The following is a 24,388-nucleotide window of genomic DNA, read 5'->3' on the forward strand; positions in this document are numbered from 1 at the left end:
CTCAGAAACCCATCTGCGTCATCATCTGCCATCCATCACCAGTCACAATTTCACAAACCCGTTGAATATTACTTTTTATACACCCCTCAGTGCCATGTCTCTATTTATCCCTTCCTCACTGTTTGCAGAGCAACAGCATAACCAAGACTTGCAAGTAATTCCAGGAACTTGCATTGTAAAAGTACACCAACTTCTTTCTCACTGTTTTGTTGTAAAAAAAAGGCCTTCTCCTGATTCTGTGCACAATCAAAAATAAATTAAGAAAATGCAACCTTTACAGTATCGTTTACATTTTTCATAACTGATTGTAGTTAGAAAATGGTTGGCATATAGTAGGCCCCATTAGCATCTATTCATTCTCCCGAACTGACATTTCTACCCATTCCTTTGTCTGCTCAACAGTATTTTACTGTCTCTGAGCTCTATCTCCATCTATTGTTTAATTCTTCTCCCTCGCCTTCACCCCTTCTCTAGCACATGTTCCAACCTTTTCTGAGCTGCAGTCAGGTCTGAAGAAGGGTTATTGGACCTGAAATGTTAATTTTGCTTTCTCTCCATATATGCTACCAGGCCCGCTGAGTTTTTCCAGCAATTTATGGTTATGTTGAAAAACCAACTTGATAATTGGCTATTTTACATGTATTGCATAATTATAAAGGGCAATTGTTTGTTATTCTACATCCTGGCGTATTGAAAGAGGTAGCTGCGAAGATTGTGGATAAATTAGTAATTATCTTCTAAAATTCTGTAGGTTCTGCAATAGTCCCTGGAGTTTGGAAGGTAGCAATTATCACCCCACTATTTAAAAAGGGAGGGAGAGAGAAAACTGACAATGGCAGACTTGTTAGCCTTACAGCATTACTGGAAAACTGTTAGACTACATTATAAAGGATGTGATAAATATCACTTGAATTATAATTACCTGAGTGGGCCTAATCAACTTGCTTTATGATTTAGAAATCATGTTCGAGTGTCCTGTTGAAGTGTTTTGAGCATTTTACCGACAGAATTGATAAAGACAAGTTGGTGGATATAATATCGTTTGATTTTCTGAAGGGTTTAACCAAAATTTAAGGTTGGTAACCAATATTTAAGTAAATGGGATAGGAGGCAATACACTGACAGGGATTAAAGATTGACTAGTGTGTATAAAATACAGAAGGAATAAACAGGTCATTCTCACATTGTCAAGCTGTGACTAATGGGTACGGCAATGATCAGTTCTTGAGCCCATCTGTTTTCAATATATTGCAATAATTTGGATGTGGGGACGAAATGTAATATTTCCAAGTTTGCTGATTACACAAAGGTAAGTGGTAACATGAAGTTCAATCTGTTAAAATGCAAGGTATTGCATGTAAGTATAACAAGCTGAAAATGTGTTGCTGGAAAAGCACAGCAGGTCAGGCAGCATCCAAGGAACAGGAGATTCGATGTTTCAGGCATAAGCCCTTCTTCAGGAGAGGGCTTATGCCCGAAACGTCGAATCTCCTGTTCCTTGGATGCTGCCTGACCTGCTGCGCTTTTCCAGCAACATATTTTCAGCTCTGATCTCCAGCATCTGCAGTCCTCACTTTTTCCTGTAAGTATAACAAACAAGGGTAGATTAGATTAGACTTACAGTGTGGAAACAGGCCCTTCAGCCCAACAAGTCCACAACGACCCGCCGAAGCGCAACCCACCCATACATTTACCCCTTACCTAACACTACGGGCAATTTAGCATGGCCAATTCACCTGACCTGCACATCTTTGGACTGTGGGAGGAAACCGGAGCACCCGGAGGAAACCCACGCAGACACAGGGAGAACGTGCAAACTCCACACAGTCAGTCGCCTGAGTCGGGAATTGAACCCGGGTCTCAGGCGCTGTGAGGCAGCAGTGCTAACCACTGTGCCACCGTGTAGGGTTTATACAATTAATGGTAGAGCCCTGGGTAGTGAAGTAGAACAGAGGGACCTAGGGGTGCAGATACATAATTCTTTAAAGTTTGCATCACATATAGACAGAGTGGTGGGGGAGATCCAAATGGTGGTGATCTGCTAAGTCTGCTGTGTTGGGCTCTGCACCATAATTCAAGGGGTGCTTGTTCCACCCCCAGCCCCCAATTAAGCATCCATAAATAAAAGGAAAAGTAAAGTAAAACTCCTAGAATCCTTCAAATATTGATTATAATGTTTTAAGATGAAGATGACTAAAGAGTAGGGAGCGAGAGGATTGCAGCAAGCAGAGCACTCTCCTGCAGTGTTGGGCACACCCACGGCTGTGACCTTCACTTCTGTTGTGGCACCATGGAACCCACTGGAACAACACAATTTAATCGCTGAGTTTGCAAAATTCCAAGAAAATATTGAGTCGATGCTGGAACCAATCCCTGTCATGCTGCAGAAGCATGAGCAGGTGCTCCAAGTGTTGGATCAACACGTCGAGGTAGTTAAACAAAGGACCGTGGCGGAGGATTTGGAGGGGTGGATCAAATGCTGGAAAGCCAGGTTCCGGCCCTGCTAGTTGATGACCTCAAAAGTCAAGGTCAAGAGAAGGACTTATGTTAGTCGGGCTCCCAGGACGTGAAGAAGGTGAGAGCATGGTCAGCTTCCTGGAGCAGTGGCTCTTGCAGTTTCTAGGGCTGCCGGTTGAGTCGGGCCAGATGTGTGGGTATGGAGCAGGCCCATGGATTGTGATGCGCAGTGGGAAGGTTATAAGCAACACCAAATAAGTGCCCGATTGTCCTTGTGAATGCCTGGGTATGGAAAGATCCGAGGTCGATATGCCTTGACATCGAGACCTCCCAGGCAAAGCGTGCCTCCTTAATTTGCTGTTTATGGATAGGATGATATCTGTTACTGAGCACTGTAGAAGCCCAATTGTCATCATCACAGTTAAAGCATGGAGGATGATGCGGCAGGGCGAAGGTAACCTGCATAAGACCTCACTGTTTACCCTCTTTGTTGGAGCCACAGGATTCAGGCTGGTATCAATAGATTTTGGCTTTAAAGCATGGGAGGTAAAGGGAGTCTCCTGTCAGGGAGACCTATTTGAGGGAAACGTCCTGATGTCTTATGACCAGTTAAGCCACAAGTATGAGCTACCCAGTAGGATCCTCTTCCATTATTTTCAGATCAGGGATTATATACAGAGAAGGACCATGCTTTAACTCAGCCCTACAAGTCCAACATGGAGAGAAGAGTGCTCTGGTGTGCAGACACTCTCTCGGTCAGTACTCTATATTTAATTTACAGAGAGGGGACATCTTGGGAGATATGGAAAGACTTTACAGAGTCTGGAGTCAGGAACTAGGAGTAGAAATATTGTCTGAAACATTGGTGGACAGATGGAAAAATGTGAAAAAGATCTTGATATGCAATAAAGTGCAGGCTATGCAATTGCAGATTCTCCACAGAACCCATATAGCCCGGGAACAATTAGGAAAATTCAAGAAAGGAGCATCTCCAGGGTGGCCTAAATGTGAAACAAGACTAGCACCCTCACACATTGTCTTTGGTTGTGCCATAAGATTCGTAGGTACTGGGATGCCATCGTGAATGAGATGGAGGAGATCCTGGGAATTGAAGTTAGGGCAGATCCGGCATCCCTCCTTTTGGTATTGCCGAATCTGCCTTTGCTAGATGAACATTGGAAAACATTATTCAACATTCTCATGTATTGTGCAAAAAAGAGCATTTTAATGAGCTGGGCCTCAGAAAACACCCCCCCCCCCCCCACCGGTCTCATAGAGTGGCGTAGATTAGTGTGTGATGGAGCACATTCCCCCTGGATTTTCTTACGAATGCGGTGCACCAGAAAATGAAATTATTCTATAAGACATGGCAGCCCTTTTTAAATTACATAGACACAGACTTGTCAGCCTTATTAACCAGGGCCTTTATATAGGCATGAGGTCTGGGTTTGGCTGTCTGGGGGCCTTGGGAGGAAGAGGCTTGAATGAATATGATTATAATAGTTGATGCTCCCATGAATGAGGGCTTTGCTGGAGGTGCGCCGGGTGGTGTAATTTATTTCAATTTAATTTGGTTTGAGTTGAGCTAACTTAAGTTGATTTTATCTAGTTTGACTTAATCTAGGCTGTTAGGTTAGTTTAGAAAAGTTAAGCTAATTGAAACTAATTTGCTAAATTCAATCATTTACCGAATTATAACGTGGAAAGATTGTTCTGTACCTTCGTGATAGTTTTGCTTTGTTTTGTAGAGTAATAGGTACTTTATTGTTTTTTTTATATAGATATTTTTATTGAAAATTTAACATATTTTTACAAGTTTACAAATAAAAAAACCCAAGTATTAACATTGATATACAATTAAATCTCAAATAAATAATAACCAAAATTTATCAAACAAAAAAAACCAAGAGAAAATAAACAAAACTCAACTAACTACTAATCTAACCTACAACTAATCAGAGTGTATAATAAAGTCCCTTACATTATTCAAGTAAGAGAAAAGACCCGATGGATAACGCAGAAATTAGGTGGTGAGATACATGATCGGAATGTATTAGTTTCAAATTGTAACAAAACCCATATTTGTGCGGGATTCCTCTTCCAAGGGGCCCTGGACCAGCCAGGTTCGCCATCTCAATTAAATAAAAGCCCTTGTTAGGATGGCCGAAATATCTGTATTTATGTAATTCAAGAAGGGCTGCTATATTTTATGGAATAATGCGGTCTTTTAGTGCACCATATTTGTAAGGAAATCAGTGGGAATACATTCCATAATTAATCTGTGCCAATTCGAAAGTCCAGGGGGGCCCTCAGCCCCCCAGTTTACTAAAATATTTTTCCTTGCACAGAAAGAGAGAATAGAAAATAGTCTCTTCCCGTGCATATCCAGGGAGGGTAAATTCGAAAAGCCCAAAAGGAGAGATACAGGGTCCACTCTAATTTCTGTTCCTAAGATTTCTGTCAGAGCACTTGCTACTTTAGTCCAATATCTACGGATCTTATGACAGGTCCATAAGCAATGTACAAGAGTGCTCACCTCTATCTACATTTGGGACACATTGGAGATGCTCCTGTCTTAAATTTTGCAATCGGTCCAGTGCTATATGGGCCCTATGAAGTATCTTCAACTGAATGGCCTGAATTCTGTTGCAGATGGTGGTTCTTCTGGCGTTTTCCCAAATGTCATTCCATGTTTCTATAGAGATTTCCAGTCCTAAATCCTGATCTCATGTTTTAAGCAGATTGTCCATATCTCCCGATACTTCATCATGTAATAAATGATAAATAGTGCTGATGGAAGAAAGCCCAATTGGCCATAGCACTCTGCGTTCTCTATCTGATTTATAAAGACTATCTAATAATGTAGTCTTCTTCTGTATGTAATCTCGAATTTGGAAGTATCGAAAGAGATCACCATGAGGTAATCCAAATTTCTGACGCAGCTGTTCAAAAGACATCAGGACCCCTTCTTTAAACAGATCCCCTAAACAGGAGATACCCCTGGATCTCCAGAGTTTGAAAGTGGCATCTGTAAGCCCCGGTTGAAATCCCCATGCTCCCACTATCAGAGCATAGGGGGATGTTTTATGTGAGTTGCCCTCATTTTGCCGCATTATATTCCAAGCTTTAACTGTGTTTAGTATTATAGGGTTTTTACATTGATCCGTAATGATTTTCCTCTTGTCTGTTAATAAGTGGACATTTTACTTGAGAAGCCTCAATGTCCAGCCAGATTGATTGCGGGTCAGACAAGACCCAATCAGCTATGTTACTTAATAGGGAACTTAACTGATATTTCCTAAAATCTGGGAAATCCAATCCTCCCCTTGCTAGTGGAAGCTGTAGCTTCTTCAGCTTAATGAGGATCCGTCTATGATTCCACACAAAGGAACCCAACCAGCCATATAATTTATGTAGTGCCAGCCTTGGCAGCATCACCGGAAGCATTCTCATAGGGTATAGGAGACGGGGCAGGGCATTCATTTTAATTAGTGTTATTCTACCCAATCAGGAAATTGGAAGGTCTCCCCAGCGCTGGAGGTCCTGCCTTATCCTTTCCAGTAAGTGCACAAAGTTAGCCTTGTATAACTGACCAAATATTGGGGTAATAAAAATGTTTAAATATAAGAAACCCTGCAGGGACCACAGAAAGGGAAAGTGGGATCCATCCAATAAGTGGGATATACTAGCAAGGCCACGCATTGGCATAGCCTCCTATTTTGAGAAATTAATTTTATAACCTGAAAATGCACTTAAATGTATTAATAACTTGGATTAAGCAAGGCACAGACATCAGAGGATTACTGAGAAATAGAAGAACATCATCTGCATAAAGGGTAATTTTATGTTTACCTGTACCAATCCTCAGGGCCATTATATTAGGGTCAGTCCGTAGAGCTTCTGCTAGTGGCTCAATTATTAGCGTAAATAGCAATGGCGAGAGAGGACATCCCTGATGGCAGCCCCTACCCACACTGAAGCTATCCGAGCCTAATCCATTGGTAATCACAACTGCTTTGGGATCACTATACAGTGTTGAGACCCATTTGGTAAACACCTTTCTAACGCCAAACCTTTCCAATGTGTAAAACAAATATGACCATTCAACCCTGTCGAATTCCTTTTCCATGTCTAATGAGACTACTACTCCTGGTATCTTTCCCTGATGGCAGGCTTGAATCACATTCAAAACCCTTCTAACATTATTGGATGATCTACGGCCCTTAATAAACCCCGTCTGATCCTCCTTTATGATATGTGGCAATACCCTTTCTAGCCTCAACACTAACATTTTAGAGAGGATTTTAAAATCTACATTTAGCAAGGATATTGGTCTGTATGATGCACAATCTTCTGGGTCCTTTCCTTTTTTGAGGATAAGAGAGATATTCGCCTCTTTCAGCGAAGGCGGGAGACAGCCCTGACTGTATGAATAGTTATACATGTCCATAAGTGGACCAGCCAATATTCCTGTAAATTCTTTATAGAATTCAACTTGAAAGCCATCTGGGCTAGGTGCCTTACCGCTCTGAAGTTGCCTGATTTCGTCAAGTATTTCTTGGATTGTTAGGGGAACATTCAAGACCGATACCTGTTCTGGAATTAGGTCCGGAAAGGTCAGGTTTTTAAAAAATGGGCTTATGCTGGAAACGTCGATTCTCCTGCTCCTTGGATGCTGCCTGACCTGCTGCGCTTTTCCAGCAACACAGTTTTCAGCTCTGCATCCTCCTAGTCCTGTCTTTGCAATCCTGCGATTTATATAAATCAGAATAAAATTTTCTAAAGATTGCGTTAATCCTTTTATGATCATGAGTCAGAATACCTGTACTTTCCCTGATAGACGGGATAGTCTGAGGGGCCTTCTTTCTCTTTGTGAGAAATGTTAAGTATCTACCAGGTTTATCGCCAAATTCATATAACCTTTGTTTTGCAAATAATATTTCCCTCTTAGCCATTTGGGTAAGCATGATCTTTAGAGCTGTCATAAGGGCTGTAATCCTTTGTAATTTGATAATAGAAGGTCTATCAGCATATGCTGTTTCAGCTGCTTTTAAGTGAGCTTCGAGCAGACGCTGTTGTTCTCCCTTTAATTTTTTCTGGGTCGCTGAGTATGAGATGATCAAACCTCGCGCGTAAGCTTTGATGGTCTCCCACATCATTGATGGGTTGCTAACTGTACCTGAATTAATTTCTAAAAAACTTTTAAATTCTTGAGAGAAATACTTTACAAATTTACTATCTTTCATCAGGAAGGGATCCATACGCCAATGCCGGGGGGATGTCTCATTGTTCCTCGCCTTGATTTCCATATATACAGCAGTGTGATCAGAAATTGCTATACTGCCTATTTTACAGGATGATATGGAATTTTAAAAAATCGAGGGGGCAAAAAACATATCAATTCTGGTATGACATTTATGTGGATTGGAATAAAAAGAAAAATCTCTGCTTTGTAGATGAAGGCATCTCCATATATCTACTAATCCTAATTCTTTGTTCAAATCCACCAATTGTCTAGATCTGGGAGATGCTCCTGCAGTACTCTTGGGAATCCTATCTATTTCCGGATCCATAATACAATTAAAGTCTCCCCCTATAATTGTATGATGAGCACTGAGAGCCATCAATTTTGAGAAGGCTTCTGTTATAAATTTGAAAGGTTGTGCCGGGGGGCAATACAAATTTAAGATCCCATATTCCTCTCCATTTATAAGGGCTTTAATTAGAAGATATTGTCCAAATTCGCCTTTTATCTGATTTAGGATTTTGAAAGGGAAATTCTTCCGAATAAGAATAACAACTCCCCTGTTTTTTGAGCTGAAAGAAGAAAAAAGGCCTGATCAAATCCACCCTGTGGTAATTTCAAGTGTTCTTTATCCAATGTGTGTCTCCTGTAGGAGAGCTATATCAACCCTTTCTTTCTTGAGGGTTTGATAATATTTTCTTCCTTTTGACTGGTGAATTACTCCCCTTGACATTCCAGATGCACCACTTAACCGACTGATCAACCATAATCATTCGGGCAAGTCCGAGACCCCTCGGGAGGGGAAACCTTATCCAGAACATCCCGAGCATAGAGCATATAAAATTCACAAAAGTAAAGGCTCTTTAATACACTCACATCAATATAATAAAAAAACTATTTCTAAATTTAAAAAATATTAAAATGTATTTAAATGGAGATTTTCCCCCTTGTTCCCAGGGGGTATCACTTCCTTTCTGAAAGTCCATCGTATCCTCTCCAAACCAATGCCTCACCTTTGACCCAAGCGCTCCTCGATAGGATGAAGAAAATTCAAATATACTACAGAGCTAGAGTTAACAGTGAGCCCCCACCCCCCCACCCACACCAACACCTGGATATATTTGGTAATGTTAATACCATGTATAAACATATATAACTATAAAATTACAGCCTCAACAAGTAATAATTAAATATAATAATACAAAATAACAGGGGAAAACAACCCCGCTCCTAAAGATAGAAATAAAATAGGATAAGGTAACTACCTCTCCCCACCAACATTAACTAGACCCCCCGGCCTATATATATATTAAAAAAAAGGTGGAGAAAATCGTTAAGTAGAGAACAAATAAATAAATCCCTCTCCCCATCCCCCGGAGATAATATTAAACAGTAAGGTAAAAAAAGGGATTAATATAAAAAAAAGGAGTAAACCGGAGTGGGGGGAGAGCAAAACAACATCAATTTACTCTTACAATTTATCTAAGAGAGTCCAAAAATTCCTTGGTCTTTTCCGGCGATCCGAAGTTATACACTGACCCTTCATAGTTAAAGCGTAGCGACGCTGGGTAGTGCAAGGAGTACTGAATATTTAAGTCCCTTAAACACTTCTTCGCTTCATCAAACACCTTCCTCTTTCGGACCAGAGCTGGGGAAAAGTCCTGGAATAACATAATCTTGGATCCTTTATAAATCGTGGTTTGGGGATCTTTCCCAAGATTTCTGGAAGCTTCTAAGAGCATCTGCTTCTCCTTATATCTCTGCAGCAGGAACAGGACCAGGCAGGGGCGCTGGTTCGGGCTGGGCCTGCGTATTGCAATCCGGTAGGCCCATTCCACCCTTATCTGGCCTGATCCAGCCTCCAGATTTAAACGCTGTGGAAGCCACTGTTCGACAAATGCTGTAAGTTGGCCTTCCTCTTCCCGTTTGGGAAGGCCCAGCAAACGAATACTTTTTCAACGACCTTGATTCTCGAGGTCGTCAATGTGATTCTCTAAAATCCGAACTCGCTGTTCGAGAGTCCGGACCCGATCCATGGCCGATTCTGCAATGGTCTCGGAGGTCGCGCCCTTTAGCTCCACCCCTCCGACTTGGGCTCAATTTCCTTGATGTCTTGGTCATGCTTTTGTAGCGCGGCCGAGAGTGAGTCCCAACGGCTCCGGGACTCTTCGGTGAAGGCGTCGACCTTCGCATCGAGTTTAGAGATTATTTCCATGAGGCTCATCACTGTAGGTAAGTCCCTCGGGACGGCTGTGGACGCCTCTGCTGCAGCTGGAGAGGGTGGGGGAGGAGTTCCTGCCTGCTGAGAATTGCGGGCTCCCTTCCCTTTAGTCATTTTTACTGGAGATTAAATTTTTTAAATTCAGTACTAAGCAATAATTACATTAAGTAAAAACTATTTTAAATGATTTGGTGAGTGTGGTTGAGGCGGGTGACCCACTTTGCCCAAGTCTTCGGAGGAGCACTATAGACTCAGACTTGCTGGGTCGCCACCATCTTGGATCCCCAGGTACTTTATTGTTAATGTTTTTGTAATATAAGATTGGTATATTACCTTTTGTACTTCCATAGTTTTTTGTAAATAAAAACCTTTTTCAATTAAAAGTAACAGGGTGGTTAAAAAGGAGTTTGCACACTTGCCTTCACTGCTTGGCCCTTTGAGTATAGGAGTTGGGATGTTATGTAGAGGACAATGGTGAGGCCTCTTCTGGAATAATATGTCCAGTTGTGGTCACCCAGTTATAGAAAGGATATTATCAAGCTGGAGAGGGTTCAAAAGAGATCTACCAGGATAGAGCAGGGTATGGAAGATTTGAATTATAAAGAAAGGCTGGATAGTCTGGGACCTTTTTCACTGGAGCATAAGAGGTTGAGAACTGTCTTGATAAAAGTTTATAAAATAATGAAAGGTATAGATAGAGTTGATGGTAGTTGTCTTTTTCCTAAGATGGGGAATTTCAAGACCAGAGGCTACAATTTTAAGGTGAGAGGAAAGAGATTTTAAAAAGACATAAGAGGCATTTTGTTTTTACACACAGGGTGGTTTGCATGTGGAATGAACATTCTGAAGAAGTTGTGGATGCAGTTTCAATTACATTTCAAAGGTATTTGGATAGATATATGAAATAAAAGAGATATAAAAGAGACCTAAGGGGCAACTTTTTCACATAGAAGGTAGTACATGTATGGAATGAGCTGCCAGAGGATGTGGTGGAGGCTGGTACACTTGCAACATTTAAGAGGCATTTGGATGGGTATATGAATAGGAAGGGTTTGGAAGGATATGGACCGGGTGCTGGCAGGTGGGACTAGATTGGGTTGGGATATCTGGTCGGCATGGATGGGTTGGACCGAAGGGTCTGTTTCCATGCTGTACATCCCTATGACTCTAATAAAAAAGGTTTGGAGGGATATGGGTCAGGAGCAGGTAGGTGGGACTAGTTGAGTTTGGGATTATATTTGACATGGACTGGTTGGATCGAAGGTTCTGTTCCATGCTTTATGGCTCTATGTGCTGTGAGAAAGTTGCAAAGCAGCTTCAAAGGAATTTAGATAGAGTGAGAGAGAAAAAACATGGAAGATGGCATAATAATGTGGAAAATATGAGATTAATTTTGAAAGGACGAGCAGATATGCAGGATGTTACTGAAATGGTAAGATATTGGAACATAAGATGTAGAAAGGTACCTTGGTGTACCTGTCAATAGGTCGCCAAATGCTACCAAGTAGGTGCAGCAGGCAATTACAAAGCCTTTATCACAAGGGGATTTGAGTACAGAAGGAATTAAGTATTTCTTCAGTAGTACAGAACCTTGGGTAGACCACACTTGGACCATATTATGTGCAGTTCTGGACCCTTTTCCTTAATAAGGATTTTAGTGCCATTGAGCAGATGCAACAAATGTTCACCGGACTTGTTCCTTGTGAGGCTGCACTTACCTATGAAGGGAGATTGGAGAAACAGGACCTGTATTATCCAGACTTTTCAAATGTGAGAGGTGACCACATTGAAACCTACAAAATTTATAAGCTTTGATAAGGTAGATGCTGTAAGCTGTTTTGTTTGGTGAGTATAGATCCAGGGGGGACAATTTCAAAATGAAGGGAATTACTTAAGATAGAATTAAGGAAAAACTTCTGATTTACTCAGAGGATTGTAAATCTTTGGAATTCTCTGGTAGCTCAGTCATTGAATATGTTTGAAAATTGACAGATTTTTAAATGCTAATTAGAACGCCTTTTTAATCACCCTGTTTTTTTAATTGAAAAAGGTTTTTATTTTTTACAAAATTATAAAAATAAAAAAGGTGGTATAATAATATTATATTTCAAAAACATTAACAATAAATTACCTACTATTCTACTAAACAAACCAAAACTATCACAAAAGTACTGAAAAATCTTTCCACATTATAATTCAATAAATAATTGAACTTATCGAATTAGTTTAAATTAGCTTAACTTATACTAAACTAACCTAACAGCCTAGATTAAGTCAAACTAGATAAAATCAGCTTAAGTTAGCTTAACTGAAACAAAATTATATTAGATATGGGAATAATATGAGAAAGGACATTGAAGTGGATGATCAATCATAATCAAATAGAACAGTATAACAGGCTCAATGGGCTGCCTGGCCTATTCCTGTTTCTAATAATTGCTCCACCATTGGTAAGTGCCTCATCAGTTGCATATGTCTCAAGCTCTGGAACACTGGCTGAAATCTTCATTGTTGGTCAAAATCCTTATTTCTAACCCAGAACAGTCTAAAGAATGCACAGTTACTTACCTGTGATTTTTACGGATGCAGAAAATCCTTGTTGAAGCATGCCCCCTTTTTATGGCACTAGCTGACACATTCTAGTCCCTAGAGAGTTACGTACCATGGAACCTGTTTGGGAAGCTATGAAGAGAAGAATGGTAAGTGGATAAGAAGATAGGATGTGCCAGCATGATGGTTGTGTCAAATTGGATGGGTTGGGTCAGGAGCAAAGGAGTAATTGGCTTGAAGGCGGGGTGATGGAGTTAGTTGAGAGGTTATCGGGGGGGAGGTAAAATTGAGTTTCCAGAAGGTGCAGGGAGTCAATGAGGTGTCTGTTTAGTTGAAGTTGCTCAGGAGTTAGACATGTTTTTCCTCTAACACTCCCTGCCTAACTATCCAGGTAAGTGAGTCCAATCTGCATAAAGTCACTGGCCCAGATTTACTGATTAGGGTCAGGAATCCTATATGTGATCTTGATCAGTCAAAAACATATGTACAAATTGATCAGATCTGGCCTCAAATTTCCCAGACAGTAAAATATAAAATAGCAAAGACCAATCCAGGATTGATTGCAGTCAGTAGCTGTGTAGATCAGCATGGAAAATGTGCTCCCTTTTTCAACAAGAGCTATAAGCTGCAGTTTAAATGTTCTGCACCTTTGAGAGCTACTGTAGGTATGTAGATGTGGGGATGGATTGGCATATAGCTGAGAGAATAGGGTGCTATGTGGATGACAGGGTGGTAGATAAGTGAATGAGTGCTTCAGGGTAGGATGAGGGGGTCAGGTTGTGCAGGTTTCAGATGAAGGAGAAATACTTTTGAGGGAGTGGTCAGTAGTGAGTTGGAGATTCAGTTTAGTAGTTACCCAGCAACTAGAGCAAGTTTTCTTGAGTAGCTATTAAACTTAAATGACTCTGACTCTAAGGCAATTTTTCAAGATTCAAATAATTGCTCAAGGAAATTCCAATTTCCTGTGCAATTCCAGAATCAGATGTTTGGGATATCTGTCTGACCTCTACATGCAACTCCAGTCTGCTCTGCAGAAATGTCTGTCAGGACTTATGGACCATTGACTGGTAAATCAAAGTTGAAGATGTTTCAGAGAGTTCCAGGTGAAAGGTAATTGACCATTAATCAACATAGAACAGTACAGCACAGTACAGCCTTTCGGCCCTCGATGTTGTGCCAGCCTTTCATCCTACTCTAAGGTCAGACTAACCTACATACCTTTCATTGTACTATCTTCCGTGTGTCTATCCAAGACTCTCTTAAATGTCCCTAATGTATCTGACTCTACTACCACTGCCAGCATTTCATGCACCCACCACTCTCTGAGTAAAAAACGTGCCTCTGACATTTCCCCTAAACCTTCCTCCGATTACCTTAAAATTATGCCTCCTCGTGACAGACATTCCCACCATAGGAAAAGGTTTCTGGCTATTCACTCTACCTGTGCCTCTCAATATCTTATGCACCTCTAGCCAAGTCACCGCTCATCCTTCACTTCAATGAGAAAAGCCCTAGCTCCCTCAATCTTTCTTCATAAGACATGTTCTCCAGTCCAGGCAGCATCTTGGTAGATCTCCTCTGCACCGTTCCACATCTTTCCCATGATGAGGTGACCAGAACTGAACATAATATTCTAGGGCTCTATAGAGCTGCAGCATGACCTCACGGCTTTTTAACTCAATCACCTGCAAATGAAAGCCAACACATCATATGTTTTCTTAACAACCTTATCAACTTGGGTGGTAACTTTGAATGATCTATGGACATGGACCCCAAGATCCCACTGTTCCTCCACACTGCCAAGAGTCCTGCCTTTAACCCTGTATTCTGCATTCAAATTCAACCTTCCAAAGTGAATGACTTGACACTTTTCCAGGTTGAACTCCATCTGCCACTTATCAGCCCAGTTCTGCCACTTATCAGCCCAGTTCTGCATTCCGTTGCAACCTACCACAGTCCTCCACACTACCCACAGTTCCACCAAACTTCGTGTCATCGGGAAACTTACTAATGCACCCTTCCACTTCTTCATCCAAGTTATTTATAAAAATCACAAATAGCAGAAGTCCCAGAACCGATCCCTGTGGAACGTCACTGGTCACTGAACTCTAGGCTGAATACTTTCCTTCTACTACCACCCTCTGTCTTCTTTGGGCCAGCCAATTCTGTATCCAGACAGCCAGATTTCCCTGTATCCTAAGCCTCCTTACTTTCTGAATGAGCCTACCATGTACATCACATCCACTGCTCTACCTTCATCAGTGTGTTTTGTCACATCCTCAAAGATTTCAGTAAAATTTGGGAGACGTGATATGCCCCTCACAAAGCCACGCTGACTATCTCTAATCAAGCTATGGTTTTCCAAGTAATCATAAATCCTATCTCTCAGAATCATTTCCAATACTTTGCCCACCGCTGATGTAACACTGACTAGTTTGTAATTCCCAGGATTATCCTTTTTCCCTTTCTTGAACAAGAGAATAACTTTTGCCACCCTCCAATCATCTGGCACTACTCCAATGGACAGTGAGGATGCAAAGATCATAGCTAAAGGTTCAGCAATCTCTTCCCTTACTTCCTGTTGTAACCTAGGGTATATCCCTTATGGCTGAAAATGTGTTGCTGGTTAAAGCACAGCAGGTTAGGCAGCATCCAAGGAACAGGAAATTCGACGTTTCGGGCCAGAGCCCTTCATCAGGAAATTCCTGATTTCATCATTTCCTGATGAAGGGCTCTGGCCCGAAACGTCGAATTTCCTGTTCCTTGGATGCTGCCTAACCTGCTGTGCTTTAACCAGCAACACATTTTCAGCTCTGATCTCCAGCATCTGCAGACCTCACTTCTTACTCAAAGATATATCCCTTATGGCCCAGGGGATTTATCTATCGTTATGTTTTTTAAGAATTTACAGCACATCCTCCTTCCTAACATCAACCTGTTCTAGCTATCAGTCTGTTTCACGCTGTCCTTAGAAATGTTAAAGTCCCCTTCAGTAGTAAATACTGAAGCAAAGTATTCATTAAGGACCTGTGGTTAGCACATTGTGTTAGAACTGCTGCCTCACAGCGCCAGAGACTCGGGTTCATTTCCCGCCTCAAGCGACTGACTGCGTGGAGTTTGCACATTCTCCCCGTGCCTGCGTGGGTTTTCTCCCACAGTCCAAAAATGGGCAGGTTAGGTGAATTGGTCATTCTAAATTGCCTGTAGTGTTAGGTGAAGGGGTAAATGTGGGGGAGTGGGTCTGGGTGGGTTGCAGGTCCGTGTGGACTTGTTGGGCTGAAGGGCCTGTTTCCACACTCTATCAAATCTGAATCTAACCCTTCCCTACTTTCTCTGACTCCAGGCGGCAAGTTCCCTCCACTATCCTTAATCAGTCCGACCCTCATTCTGGTCATCCTCTTGTTCCTCACAAAATGCCTTAGCATTTTCCTTAATCCTACCCGCTAAGGCTTTTTCATGCCCCCTTCTAGCCCTCCTAAGTCCATTGTTCAGTTCCTTTCTGGCTACTTTATAACCCTCTAAAGCCTTGTCTGAAATTGCCTCCTCAACCTTAAGTTACCTTTTTCCTCTTGACTAGATGTTCCACATCTGTTGTCACCCACGGTTCTTTCAATCTACCATCACTTCCTTGCCTCAGTGGGACAAACCTGTCCAGCTCTGTCAGCAAGTCTTCCTAAACAATCTCCACATTTCTGTCATGCTTTCCCCTGAGAACATCTGTTCCCAATTTAGGCACTCAAGTTCCTGCTTAATAGCATTGTAATTCCCCCTCCCTCAATTAAATACTTTCCCATACCTTCTGCTCCTATCTCTCTCCATGAGTATAGTAAAGGTCAGTAAAGAGTTGTGATCACTAGCACTGAAAATGCTCTCCCACCAAGAGATCTGACACACCTGGCATGGTTTGTTGCCGAGCACAAATCCAATATGGCCTCCCCTCTAGTCGGCCTCTCTACATAATGCATCAGGAACCCTTCCTGGACACACCTGGCGAAAACTGCAGCAACCAAAATATTTGAACTAAACAGGTTCCAATTAATATTAGGGAAGTTAAAGTCACCTATGACAATAACCTTTCCAAAATCTGCCTTCCAATCTGCTCCTTTGTGTCTCTGTTGCTATTAAAGGACCTATAGAAAATTCCCAATAAAGTGGCTGCTCCTTTCCTGTTTCTAATTTCCACCCATACTGACTCTGTAGACAAACCCTCCTCGACGATGTTCCTTTCTGCAGCTGTGATACTATCCCTGATTAGCAATGCCACTCCTCCACCTCTTTTACCTACTCCCCAACACCATTCTTTTTGAAACATCTAAACCCTGGAGTTTCCAACAACCATTGATATCCAAGTCTCTGTCATGGCCACAACATCATAGTACCAAGTATTGATCTATGCCCTGACTTCATTTCCCTTATTCCTGATACTTGTTGCATTAAAATAGACACACTTCAATCCATCATACTGACTGCATCTTTGCCCTATCAAGGGCCCATCCCTCCTCACAGACTCTCTGCATGTTGTGTCTGGCTGCTCACTATCTACTCCATCATCTGATTCGCAGCCCAGGTTCCCAATCCTTGCCAATCTAGTTTAAACCTTCCTGAAGAGCTCTAGCAAACCTCCCAATCAGGATATTAGTGCCCCTCCAGTTCAGGTGCAACTTGTCCTTCTCGTACAGGTCCCACCTTCCCTAAAAGGTATTTCAATGATCCATGTATCTGAAGCGCTCTGTCCTAATGGTTTAATCGTTCTGGGCAGTTCCTATGGTTTAAGCTTTCTAGGCAGTTCTTATGGTCATTGTGTCAGGTCTCCAACTGAATCAATTTGGAACGAGTTTTCTAGCGAAAAGGAAATTGAGTGGTCAGTCGGACTTTAAATGTCTGAGTCAGAGGAAGGGAAAGTCAAAACGACAGTGAATGTGAAGTTAAATAGAAAGATAATTAGTAGGACAGCATGTGTGCAGGTGGGTTTAAGCTCGAGGCAGACTAGGAATGCAGCAAAAGGGAAGGATAACTTCGGATATCTTATGATTTCCAATATTTTTAATAATGATAAAAAAGTTAGCATTAAGGCACTTTACCTGAATGCTCGTAGTATTCGTAATAAAGTAGATGAATTAACAGCACAAATCATTGTGAATGATTATGATGTGGTAGGCATCACAGAGATGTAGTTGCAGGGGGTTAAGGACTGGCAGTTAAACATCCAAGGATTTGCAACTTATCGAAATGACAGGGAGGTGGGCAGAGGGTGCAGGGTTGCCTCGTTAGTTAAGAATAAAATTAAATCTGTGGCACTGAATGACATAAGTTCAGAAGATGTGGAGTCTGTGTGGGTGGAAATGAGGAACCACAAAGGCAAAAAAAGCCATAATGGGAGTTATGTTCAGACCTCCTAACAGTGGTCAGGATCAGAGCGCAAGATGTACCGGGAAATAGATAGGGCATGTCAGAAAGGCCAGGTCACAGTGATCATGGGGGACTTCAACATGCAGGTGGACTGGGTGAATAATAATTCCATGAACAAAGGGAATTCATGGAATGTTTACAGGATTGCTTTTTGGAACAGCTTGTGATGGAGCCCACAAGGGAGCAGGGTATTCTGGACTTACTGCAATGTAATGAGCCAGACTTTATAAAAGATTTTAAAGTAACGGAACACTTAGGAAGCAGCGATCATAATATGGAAGAGTTCAGTCTGCAGTTTGAAAGAGAGAAGGCAAAATCGGATGTAATGGTGTTCCATGTAAATAAAGGCAATTCCAGGGGCATGGGAGAGGAACTGATGAAAATCGACTGGAAGCAGAGCCTAGCGGGGAAGACGGTAGAGCAACAGTGGCAGGCATTTCTAGGTGTCATTGAGGACACAGTGCAGAGTATCTGGGAAGTGGGGAGGGTAGGATTAAACAGCCATGGCTCACAAAGGAAGTCAGGAAATGTATCAAAGAAAAAGAGAGAGTCTATAAAGTGGCCAAGAGCACTGGGAAATCAGAAGATAAAAGCAAACAGAGGATAACAAAGAGAGAAATAAGGAAAGAGAGGACCAAATATGAAGGTAGCCTAGCCAGTAATATTAGAAATGATAGTAAATGTTTCTTTCAATACATAGAAACAAACGAGAGGCTAAAGTAGACATTGGGCCACTCCAAATTGATGCAGGAAGGCTAGTGATGGGAGATAAGGAAATAGCCAAAGAACGTAACAGATACTTTGTGTCTTCACAGTGGAAGGCATGAGTTATATCTCAACAATTAAAGAGAGTCGGGGGCAGAGTTGAGTATGGTCGCCATTAAAAAGAGAAAATGCTAGAAAGCCATAAGGTCTAAAAATTGATAAATCTCCTGGCCCCGATGGGCTACATCCCAGAGTTCTGAGGGACGTGGCTGAGGAAAAAGCGGAGGCATTGGTTGTGATCTTTCAAAAATCACTGCAGTCAGGGAAAGTCCCGGATGAGTGGAAAATTGCTGTTGTAACCCCCTTGTTCACGAAAGGATCAAGACAAAAGATGGAAAATTATAGGCCAATTAGCCTAACCTTGGTTGTTGGTAAAATTCTAAAATCCATCATTAAGGATGAGATTTCCAAACTCTAGGAAGAGCAGGGTTGGATTAGAACAAGTCAGCATGTATTTACTAAGGGGAGCTCACACCTGGTAGACCTTTTAGAAATCTTTGAAGGGGTAACAAGTAGGTTAAACCAGGGAAACTGAGTGGATGTTATCTATCAAAAGGCCTTTGATAAGGTGCCTTATGGGCGGCTGCTGAGCAAGGTGAGGGTCCATGGTGTTCGAGGTGAGCTACTGGCATGGATTGAGGATTGGCTGTCTGACAGAAGGCAGAGTGTTGCGATATAAGGTTCTTTTTCAGAATGGCAGCTGGTGACAAGTGGTGTCCTGTACGGGTCAGTGTTGAGGCTGCAGCTGTTCCCTTTATACAATATATTAATGATCTGGATGAAGGGAATGGGGACATTCTGGCCAATGATACGAAGTTAGGTGGACAGGCGGTAGTACTGAGGAGGTAGAGAGGCTGTAGAAAGATTTAGACAGTTTAGGAGAGCGGTCGAGGAAATGGTTGATGAAATTCAATGTGAGCAAATGCAAGGTCTTGCACTTTAGAAAAAAGAATACAGGCATGGACTATTTTCTAAATGGTGTGAAAATTCATAAAGCCAAAGTACAAATGGATCTGGGAGTGCTAGTCAAGGATTCTATGAAGATTAACTAGCAAGTTGAGTCCATGATTAAGAAAGCAAATGCAATGTTGTCATTTATTGGATTAGATTAGATTAGATTCCCTACAATGTGGAAACAGGCCTTTCGGCCCAACAAGTCCACACCAACCCTCCGAAGAGCAACCCATCCCCTCTGACTAATGCATCTAACACTATGGACAATTTAGCATGGCCAATTCACCTGGCCTGCACAACTTTGGACTGTGGGAGGAAACCGGAGCACCCGGAGGAAACCCACGCAGACATGGGGAGAATGTGTAAACTCCACACAGTCACCTGAGGATGGAATTGAACCTGTGAGGCAGCAGTGCTAACCACTGAGCCATTGTGCTGCCCCATCTCAAGAGGGTTGGAATATAAAAGCAGCGATGTGCTTCTGAGACTTTATAAGGCTCTAGTTAGGTCCCATTTAGAATACTGTACCCAATTTTGGGCCCCACACCTCAGGAAGGACATGCTCGCACTGGAGTGTGTCCAGCAGAGATTCTCATGGAAGATCCCTGGAATGGTAGGCCTAACATACAATGAACAGCTGAGGATTCCTTGGATTGTATTCATTCGAGTTTAGAAGGTTGAGAGCAGATTTAATAAAAACTTACAAGATAATGCATAACTTAGAAAGGGTGAACTCTGGGAAATTGCTTCCATTAGGCGGAGATTCCAGAACTCGTGGGCACAGCCTTAGAATTAGAGGGGGTCAGTTTAGAACAGAAATGAGTAGACATTCCAGAGCATGTGGAATTCATTGCCACAAGCACAGTGGAAACTAGGACATTAACTGTTGATAACTTCTTGATCTCTTAAGGAATTAAGGGCTAGGGGGAGAGTGCGGGTAAGTGGAGTTGAAATGCCCATCAGCCATGATTAAATGGCGGCATGGACTCGATGGGCCAAATGGCCTTACTTGCACTCCTATGTCTTATGGTCTTAAGGTCTAAGGAACTCTATAGGGTCCCATTGTATATCATTAAGGGATGCGTCAGACCATCCAGAGATTGGACAATCTGGGCCAGGTCATTGTAGTTCATTCTTTAACTTTAACCTGACCCCCTTCAATATCACTACCTTTCCAGTTGGACATTCTTCATTGAACTTAATAACTGATATAAATTAAAAATTGTAAACAGACTAGATAGACTGGGATTGTTTTCCTTAGAGTGGAGAAGGCTGAAGGGAGACCTGATTGAGGTGTACAAAGTTCTGTGGGACATAGGCAGGGAAGGTAGAGAGAAACCCTGCCCTTAGGGAGGTCAATAATCAGTAGTACAGTTTTAAGGTTAGGAGCTGGGGCTTTAGAGGGAATTTGAGGGAAAAAAATTCATGTCGAGGGTGATGGGTGCCTGAAACCCACTATCTAAAAGCAGCGCTCCGAAAGCTAGTGCTTCCAAACAAATCTGTTGGACTATAACTGGGTGTTATGTGATTTTTACCTTTGTACACCCCAGTCCAACACCGGCACCTACAAATCATGACCTAAAAGGCTTGTAGAGATGGAACACTCAAACATACAGAAACTATTTAGATGAGCACTTGAAACTCCATAGTATTCAAACCTAAAAGCTAAGCCTTAGAAAATAGGAACAGAAAATGGGTTGTTTGATGACTGGCAAAGACAAGGTAGGCCAAAGGGTGTCTTTCCATGCTGTTAAAACTCTATGATTCTCTGGTAAATAGCATTTTCTGACATTCCGTATGGAAAATAAAGAACATGAAAGCATGGGAAGTGTTAAAGTATGAAGACCACTGGAATCTGTGTTCTGTGGAAGGCAGGATGGGATAACCATAGTGGAATATTCTTACAGCAATTAGCAGACTAAGGTTAAGGCTGAAATGTCACTATGGCGAGATGAGATAACACAAGTAATAAAGCAAGTTACTCTGTTATTACGACAGGATTGAGACTGTAAATATTTGGGACATGACATTAAAATATCTAATTAATGGTAGAGTCGGCTTGAGACAGGAGACTATTGTACTAGATGGAATAGCTAAATATCTATCATGATAGGTTAGTCTACAATGAAAGATCACTGTAGCAGAAGTGATAATAAAGATCTAATCATGACATTAGGAAAATATCAAGTAGGGTCTAGAATGAAAGACCATTATGGCAGAGTTAGCAATAAATATCTAACCGTGACATTAGAATAACATTAAGTAGAATGTACAGCTAAAGAGATAATGGGAACTAACATCACTGGTTTATTGTGTAGCTAGAGTGAGAGACTTTGATTAATATAGTTGGACATGCTGATAAGATAATAGAAACATGATAAAAAAAATAAAAATCTACAGACTCTGAGATTCATGGGCATCCGATAATCTGCTTTCTCATGTCACGGTTTTTTGTTTGCAAATAAAAGACCTACATCTTGAAGAACTTTCTGCATCTCCTGGTGATTCTCTATTTTGTACACAACATCAGGTGCCTCACTATGGTATTGCCTCTTACTGCTTTCATTTTCTACTTTCTTAATTCTTATGTTCTGCCTCGTAGCCTTGAATTCAATCAGTAACTGTTGTGTGCAACATGAATAAAATAGAGAGAATGCAGGTGAAACTCAGCAGGAAAGAATTTAATTGAATTGAATTTATTGTCACGTATACCGAGGCACAGTGAAAAGCTTTGTATTGTGAGCAATACAGGCAGATCACAGAGCTAAGTAGCACAGATAAGTAAATAATAGGTAAACAGCAGCAAAAATGAAAACACAGGTACAGGCAAACATTAAGAGTTTATGAGTCCATTCAGTATTCTAATAACAGTAGGGTAGAAACTGTTTCGAAACTGGCTGGTGCATATGTTCAGCCTTCTGTACCTTCTCCCCAGTGCTAGAAGTTGTAGAAAAACATTGCCAGGGTGAGATGGATCTTTGAGAATGTTGGTGGCCTTTCCTTGACAGCGGGCCTGGTAGATGGATTCTATAGATGGGAGGTTAGCTTTTGTTATTGTCCGGGCTGAGTTCACCACTCTCTGTAACCGTTTCCGGTCTTGAATGGTACAGTTGCCATACCAGGCAATGATACATCAGGATAGAATGCCCTCGATGGTGCACCTATAAAAGTTGGCAAAGGTATTCACCACCATGCATTGAGAGCTACGTTATTCTCGGTGCACTATTTTTCCAGGTATTCCACCTCCTGTCAGCAGTCTGTTTCGTTGCCATCTGAGATTCGACCGACTATGGTGGTGTCATCAGCGAACTTGTAAATGACATTAGTCTGATTTTTGGCGACACAATCATGGGTATCTGGTGAGTACAGTAGGGGGCTGAGTACGCACCCTGGGGGTCTCCAGTGTTGAATGTTACTGAGGATAAAATATTGTCCCCGATCTTCCTTAATTGTGGCCTATGAGGCAGGAAACTGAGGATCCAGTTGCAGAGAGTGGAGCTTAGTCCGAGATCACTAAGTTCAGTAATCAGTCTTGAGGGGCTAATAGTGTTGAAGGCTGAACTGCAGTCAATGAGTAGGATTCTTACATAGTTGTTCTTGGGGTCAAGATGTTCTAGGGAGGAGTGAAGGGCAAGTGTTATGGCAACTGCCATGAATCTGTTGATCCAATACGCAAATTGATGTGGGTCGAGAGTAGTGGGGAGGCTAGAGTTGATTAATGCCCTGATCAGTTTTTCAAAGCACTTCATGACCACCGAATTGAGGACCACTGGGCTGTAGTCATTGAGAAATGCTGCATGAGCCGTCTTAGGCACAGGGATGATGTTGGCCCTCTTGAAACAGGCAGGGACAGTGACCTGCTGCAGGGAGAGGTTGAAGATGTCAGAGAAGACCTGTGCCAGGTGATCTGCGCATGCTCTGAGTGCACGACTTGGTACCCTGTCTGGTCCCATCGCTTTCCTTGGATTCACACAAAGGAAAACTGATCTGACCTCTGATGCAAAGACTGTTGGGATAGGTTCATGAGGACTTGACAGAATAGGTGTTATCTCTCCGCCAAACCTCTGCTCGAAGCCAGCACAGAAGGCATGATCTCGGAGGGATGGGTCATTGTCTGCTATCTTGCACTGTCTCTTTTTAGAACCTGTGATGTCATTCAGTCCTTGACATAGTCGCCGGGTGTCTGTCTGGGTCTCTAGTTTGGACTGGTATTGGTCCTTGGCTGTCTTAATGGCTCTGCAAAGGTCATACTTGGATTCCTTATATTTGAGTGAGTCTCCTGATCTGAAGTCCTCATGCCTGTTTTTTAGCAGGTTCCATATGTCCTGATTCATCAGAGTTTCCTGTTGAGGAACACCCAGGTTGACTTTCTCGGTGTGCAGTCCTCCACACACTTGCTGATAAAGTCTGTAACGGTGGTGGCGTACTCATCAAAGGTACCTGAGGACTGTCTGAACATGACCTAATCAGCCGATTCCAGACAGCATCGGAGTTGATCCTCTGCCTCCCCGACCAGCAGTGGACCTGTATCCACGAGGGGGGAGGGGGGGGGGTCTCCTACTTGAGCTTTTGCCTGTAAGCCCGGAGAAGAAACACGGCATTGTGGTTGGAGTTCCTGAAATGAGGCAGGGGATGTAGCGGTGGGCATCTTTCGCAGTGGTGTGGCAGTAGTCTAAAATGTTTGGGCACAGTTAGGCTTTTGGAGTCTGATGAGTTTAGAAGTGAGAGGCTGAAAAGCTGTGTGTTTCCATTCTTGTTGACTGGGAGAGAGAGGGTTGGCGCGAGTG

The sequence above is a fragment of the Hemiscyllium ocellatum genome, chromosome 31, assembly GCF_020745735.1.
Source record: "Hemiscyllium ocellatum isolate sHemOce1 chromosome 31, sHemOce1.pat.X.cur, whole genome shotgun sequence".
Lineage (NCBI taxonomy): Eukaryota > Metazoa > Chordata > Chondrichthyes > Orectolobiformes > Hemiscylliidae > Hemiscyllium > Hemiscyllium ocellatum.